This window comes from Cricetulus griseus, chromosome 2 (assembly GCF_003668045.3).
Source record: "Cricetulus griseus strain 17A/GY chromosome 2, alternate assembly CriGri-PICRH-1.0, whole genome shotgun sequence".
NCBI classification, from domain to species: domain Eukaryota; kingdom Metazoa; phylum Chordata; class Mammalia; order Rodentia; family Cricetidae; genus Cricetulus; species Cricetulus griseus.
Window position 1 is genome coordinate 252467289 of NC_048595.1, and position 7424 is coordinate 252474712.

Genomic DNA, 7424 nt, shown 5'->3' on the forward strand with positions numbered 1-7424 from the left:
CACTATTATCCTAATAACAAAGATAAGCAAAAGCCTCATACTGGTAAAGTATTTGTCACAATTTTTAGAACTATCAAGTATCAGGATGTGACCTCTAATTCAAGGCCCAGAAAATACAGCACCCCATCTTCCCCTGCTCTGCCTCATTCTCCAGAGTTTTTCTATAGCAAGTCCTCCCAGCTCTACCTCCATTATCCACATCCCAAATCTAATCTCTCCTTTCCCCATCAATAGCTTAATGTAACATCATCGTTTTTTCTGGGCTTTGCACTAGCAACCTACCAGTTCACTACTTCCCCACCATGGCCAGTGCTCTATGAAATGGCTGCTGTAAGTTTTGAAATAAGCCACTCCCACTAGCCTTCCATTGCACTAATATAAATTTTAAACACATTGTATTGACTAATAGGAAATTGTCTTCTTTTTATCTTTCCAGTTCATCCTGTATTACTTTCCGTTCCTCCACTCTTATAGCCACACTGGGCTTTCTTGATATTTCTTAAGTATCACCAAATGAACTCCATTCTATAAAGTGACTACAGAGCATCTTTATGCATCTAGTTTAGCTCATTTCAAAATGCCCTCTTCAAAGCCTTATCCTTTCAACTGCTATTACCTCTCCCTGGGTGTTCTTTGATAGTTCATTTACTCAGTATTACATATTGAATTAAAGTTGATAGAGCTTAGTTGTTCAAGACTTGGGAAAATTCCAGTTGTATCAATGAACTAGCCTGAATCCTTTAATAAATAGTCTAATGTTTAAAAGTCTATTTTTTGAAGTCTATTTAAAAAAAAAACCTCACCTAACTTATATCTGAGTTATGTATGTAGTGTTGGATTATTACAAGAAAGGGGGCATGTAGAAATGGTTGGGAAAGAATTTGTGAATAAAATAGCTCATCTTCTATCAATGATTCAGAAAGAAAATGAAGTGAAACCACATAAAGGGGGAGTGCTCCTTTCCAGACTTCTCACATCATGGCAGTGTTTTTAAATTTCAGGGTGTCTCATTTTAGGCGCATGATCAAAGGTGATACATGCCAGGAGCAACAGTGAGTAGAATGGCATGCTGGCAAAAAGATGGAGCATTGCTTTGTTCTCATAAAACATCACTGCAAACCTTCTTCCAGCAAACTACAAAAATTCACCAGTAAAGCAGAGGTTTTGTGGTGATCGGCATTAGTATCAATGGCAGCAGCTCTCAAGTGATTTCCAATTATACAGATTTAAGGAAATAGCAAAATTATCCATTGTAACTTCAGGGATTACAGAGACAATTACTTGAATCTCTCTCTCTCTCTCTCTCTCTCTCTCTCTCTCTCTCTCTCTCACACACACACACACACACACACACATACACACACACACACACACACCTGTTATAGGCTTAAATGTTTCCAAATATTCATTACTCTTAGAAATAATTTTATAGCCATGAAACTTCCACATATTACAAAATAAGGTTTACAACTAGGGCTTAGTTGATAAAGCAATAATTTTATTTCCATTAGAAAACCTTTTCTCTCCATTTTTTATTTAAATTAGAAACAAGATTGTTTTACATGTCAATCCCAGTTCCCTCTCCCTCCCCTCCTCCCCTGTCCCCCCCTAACATCCTACCTATCCCATACCATTTCTGCTCCCCAGGGAGAGTGAGGCTTTCCATGGGGGTGTCTTCAGAGTCTGTCCTGTCCCCATATGTCTAGGCTGAGGGAGTATCCCTCTACGTGAAATTCCATTCCTGTGCTAGGGATAAGTACTGATCTGCTACAAGAGGCCCCATAGATTTCCGAGGGCTCCTGACACCCACATTCATGGGATCTGGATCAGTTCCATGCTGGTTTCACAGTGATCAGTCTGGGGACAAGAGCTCTCCCTTGTTCAGGTCAGCTGTTTTTGTGGGTTTCACTAGCCTGGTCTTGACCCCTTTGCTAATCACTCCTTCTTCTCTGCAACTTGATTCCAGTTGGGTTCAGTGTTTAGCTGTGGGTATCTGCTTCTACTTCCATCAGCTGCTGGATAAAACTCTAGGATGGCATATAAGTCAGTCATCAATCTCATTATGGGGGGGCATTTAAGGTAGCCTCTCCACTGTTGCTTAGATGGTTAGTTGGTGTCATCATTGTAGATCTCTGAATATTTCTCTAGTGCCTGATTTCTTTTTAAACCTAAATTGGTCCCTCTATTATGGTATCTCTTTTCTTGCTCTCCTCTACTCTTCCCCCTATACATCCTTCCTGCCCCCTTATGTCCTACTCACCCCTCCTCTTCTCCCCTTCTCTTTCTCCTAGCTTCCTCTCCCCTCCCACCATGCTCCCAATTTGCTCAGGGTATCTTGTCCCTTTCCCCTTCACCGGGGGACCATGTATGTCTCTCTTAGAGTCCTCCTTGTTGTCTAGCTCGTCTAATGGTGTAGATTGTAGGCTGGAAATAAAGCATAAAAGTGTGAACACTTTTTACCCAAATCATTATTCAAAAATGTATTAAGTGTATATTTGCTTCTGAACATTTGCTCTGATTTTTGTTCCTAGGAGAATTTTTCTACTTTTGGCAAAATTGTTTGCATACTTCAAGTTCCAATTCAATTGTCACCTTCTTTGTGATGATTTCTCTGCACCCCTCTCCTACTGAACATGCCAGGTCAGAGTTAATTGCTCTCTGGCAGTCAAATCCTTCCCTGTGCCTCTATTAGAGCCCAAAATTTCTATTTTCCAACTCTTAACAGTATAGTGTGGGGTAACAAATACACAGTGTGCTTAACTCTGTTTCTCTCTTCAGAACTTCCTTCAGTCTTTGGGACACAGTACATTTTCCTTACCCATTTTCCCTTTGCTTCTGTAGGTATTCAACCAATGGTAATAAAGTACTGGTTAGGTAATATTTTAGTTGTGAAGACACAAGTGCCATTTCGATATGCTAGCGAGAAAAAGAACAGGGATTTTTAGATAAAATAAGTAAGAAAATGCAATAGTCCAGAGGGAATAAAGGAGAATAAATGGTAAGGAGCTGGTGTAGGCTTCGGAGTCAGGGAAGAGGGAAATGCATTGGGGAAGCCATAGTTTGATCTTAAACAGGAAGGCAAGAAGAAATCAATCATATCCATCTCCTGACAGACTATTTGCTGGAAAGACCAGTCATTAAAACCACTCAAGAAAAATAAACATGAAAGTCAGAAGGATTCTACCAATACTAGTCAGTGTAGATTTTGAGTAAGAAATACTTGCAGGTACAAAGCAACTAAAGGATTTACAAAGAAAATCAGACAAGCAAACAAACAAATAAAGAAATGACAACAAAAAATCTGCTGTGTTATTCCAGTGGAAAATAGAATTGATAGAACAAAAGAGAAAGATGGACTGTTAATAAAATGGAAGCCTTTGTTTAATTCATTATATTAAATAACTGAGGGATGGTCTGTGCAATCCTTGAAATAGTTACAAGACACTATTGTAATGATTAGGACTATGCATGTACTTTTTTTTTTCCGAGACAGGGTTTCTCTGTGGCTTTGGAGGCTGTCCTGGAACTTGCTCTGTACACCGGGCTGGCCTTGAACTCACAGAAATCCAACTGCCTCTGCCTCCCGAATGCTGGGATTAAAGGCGTGCCCCACCAACTCGAGGCAGGGACTATGCACCTTTAATCATGATTATACCACTCATTGTCCCTCATTATTGCTGCCATCTAATGTCTAGACTGGACAAAAGTTTCAGCTTTTGTGCTTTTTCCTGACCCACTGAATCACCCCAGTGCTATCCTTAACCTATTATGGACCATTCAGTAAGCCAGGTAGTTATCCCTTCAAGACCGTGTCTCTTGGATAACTGGGCCAGGATTGGATGGATATCAATTGTAAGGCCCACTGCAGGTAGGTCTTCATTTCTGTTGATACATTTTTATGCTCTCCTGCATCCACACTGACCAGAGCTGAGCTGTTCTCTGGTAGACTGTTCAGAAGGCATCTGTGAAGTGGCTTTCTTTGACTGAGTTCATTGGAGATATGAAAGAACTGTGTCATGTAAGTAGAGTCCTTGACTCCCACATAATAAAAGATAGCTTCTATGGTTACAGAGCATGCAAGAGATTGGGTGAAATTTCCAATGATGTCCTTTTAAAGCTGATGAACTGAAGTGTGGAGATAACCACTTGTCTGCCCCATGTGTTCTCTGTGCCAACACTGTTGGCAGTCGGAGGAGGATTCCTTGCCTAGAGGCTGTCTCACACCCCTCTGTATGTATGTCAATAATACAGGGGAGGGGGGAGGACAGATTGCCCTGACTTGAGAACACCGGTCTAAAAGCTCATAGAGCCATGATCAAAATGACCTTTAAGCTCTTTTATTCTCAACAACTGAAACATGCCTTCTAAAACTGCTTTTATTATATCATCAAGAAATAAATTTCTGTATCAATAGAAGACAGAGAGACTAGGTGTTTCTTAGTGACATCTCGATTCGGGTTGCTGAAGATGCTAGCTTCAGAACATTCATGCTTAGGAACTTTTCAGGAGTCCTGAGGCCCAACAGGCTAAGTAACCTTGGAACAGCATCTTTGAAAAGCTCTTAACCTCTTTGCACATTCCATCCAATGACCTGTTGATTTCCTTCCGTATTAAGAAACTGTATTTCCTGTCTGTGGTGCAGTAGGAAAAGAAAGAATTGCCAGAGAAAATGCAATGACCCCAGTGTTCAGCCCAGCCCAAATAAACACTTCTATTTCCTTTCCTTTTTCTAAAACAAACATGACTTAACCAAAAGTTTATCTTTTCTTCTTTTGGAATTCTATTTTGGTGCTCACATCACACAGAAGTGAAATGTGAGGGAACAAGCCAGCCTCGGTAGAGGAAACATAAGGCATTTATTACAAACGAATTCCAGATAATTAGTGGAAGAGATCATGAAATGTTCAGAAGGAAAAAAGAGCTGCATTTCAAACAGGAGGGGGTCTGAACCATTAGTGGGTAATCTGCATGGTTTGGTTAATCCCCTGAGGCTCCCTTTACAGGTGGTTCATATTTCTAAGCAGTGAAGAATGCAAGATGAATGGAAAATTTCTCCTTAACATTTTCCACTACCCAGTCTTAGCATGAAAAGCCCCACACCAGACCTGGCAGCTGGTTTATTATAACATCGAATTTACAGACATATCATCATTTGGTTATTCCCACCCCTTGGTACGAACCATAGATTTTCCTTTGTGCAATTCAGTGGTAGAGATTTTTTTCTCAAAAAATTTACAACGGCTTTAAACATGTATGTACTGGGAAGCTTCATTTGAATTTAGGGGTGCTAGCACACTTGAGTCAATACTTATGTTTATTAGACTGGAAAGGGCAATTTCGTATTTTAAAGGAAAAAGTTATGTGTATTTCACCTATGAATCAGGTGTACTTGTGCAGGTGGTAACCCCAGGCCTGTAACTTTGGAGGCTGCTATAGTAGGATCCTGAGGTAGAGACCAACTGGAGCTATATAGTGAGTTTCAAGCCTGTTTGAGCCACAAAATGAGACCTTGTCTTAAAAAAAATAACTTAACGAAATACCTCTTATCTCTGTCAACTGTGGAAGCAGAGATGTGTTAGAACAATATGGGCTTCTTTCCTTAGACCTGACTCTCAAGTTTTAAAAGACTCTGATGTAAAATGGCTTTAATTCCTTCCTTCCGATAAATATTGCAAACAACACTTTAAATGAGATATAGTGGCCAGTGTAAAGATACACATAAACCAAAAGCCAAAACAAATTAAAACAGTGATGCTTTGCTCATGTGTGAAATGAAAAGAAGCATATTTTCCTAGCAATGTCATTGTTGATATTCAAATCCCACTTGTGTATATTATCATTCTCCAAGCCATTAGCAAGCTCTGGATCTATTAGTGAAGCTGGTTTAAACACCAGGCTCCTTTTCCTGTCTGGTTTCTACTTTCCAAAAGTCACACCTTTCACACACCTTTCAGCCTAACCTGTCCTGAAATGCATTTCCTAATGTGAGTTTATCAAGAGCTGATTCTTCGGTTTCTATGTGTGTTTAAATCTGTCCCCTCCACTTGCTTCTCTGTGGATTTGAATGCAGTGTGCCTCTGAACCTTCCTGAAAAGCAGCCTGGTCTGGGTTCAGAGGAGACTCAAGCTCACACAGGTGAGATGTGCATAACACTTCGAAGGTTCTTGACATGCTTGAAGGAGAGGAAATATAAAATGATGTGTCAATGTGTCGTTTTTATGTTCTCTGATCTCTCTCTCTCTCTCTCTCTCTCTCTCTCTCTCTCTCTCTCTCTCTCTCATGTGTGTGTTATGTTGGTCAAATAAAAACAAAGTTTTTAAGCCTTTTATTAAAAGTGTGGGAAATTAGAATAAGATGTGGTCACTGCCAGCAGTTCCCAGTGGGGCAGTCACCTGAACTAATTGAACTGCCATCCCGGGCTCCAGTCTCTTTCCACTTGAAGCCCATTCTTTGCATACTCACTAGATTCCCAGGCCATGATACAGATGCTCGTATCTCAGTCTTCTACCTTACAGATCATAGTTGGGGCTCCTCTACTTCAGACACAAAGGCCAAACTGCATGGCCCGACAAGTAATTTAGTGTGTTCCTCATTGGATTTTCCTACTCTCTCTGCAACTCCATGTTCTTCACTATTTTTCCCTGTACTTAAGGCCCAGGTGTTAACCAGTCTCAAATCATTTTGGCATTTCACATAGTCCTGTAGTAATAACTACCACTGTGGAAGTACATAGTTCATTTGAATGCCAGCTGTTCTTTGAGGTAAATATTATTACCCTCATTTTATAGTAATGAGAACACTATGGCACAGAGCAATTACGAAACTTAAAAGGTGACATTGGTGATGTGTGTCAGGTGGGTAGAGCTCAGGTGTTAAGCCCGTGTTATTTGATCCAGTGAGTGGTTGATAACTTCCTCTTGCTGTCACCCATATATCTAGCACACCTGAGTTCTTCAACGTCGAGCTTAAGTATCATAAGTAATGAGTTCTATTTTGATGCCCTCAGTACACTTTAGTTTTTAGTCTTTTAAATAGCCCTGAAATCATACATACAATTAACATTATATAGACTCAATAGATTATAATTGTGATTATATCTGTATATACATATATGTATGCAATAACAATTGCTGAAAAAAGAGGCCGTGCATTTGAAGGAGAGCAATGAGGGGTACATGAAAGGGCTTGGGTAGGGTAGAGGGACAGAGAAGGGAGAAATGTTATAATTATAATACAATCTCAAAAATAAACAAAATGGAAAAGTATTCTTTGAGTTTTACAATTATAATACTGTACTACTGCAAATATTGCTTTTAATCATTTATGTAGATTCTTTGCATTCAGACTATGTTTTAAGTATTAAAAAAATCTTATCACATAGCACTGTGTTTTACTTAATGAATACAGTGACACTTATTTATTTA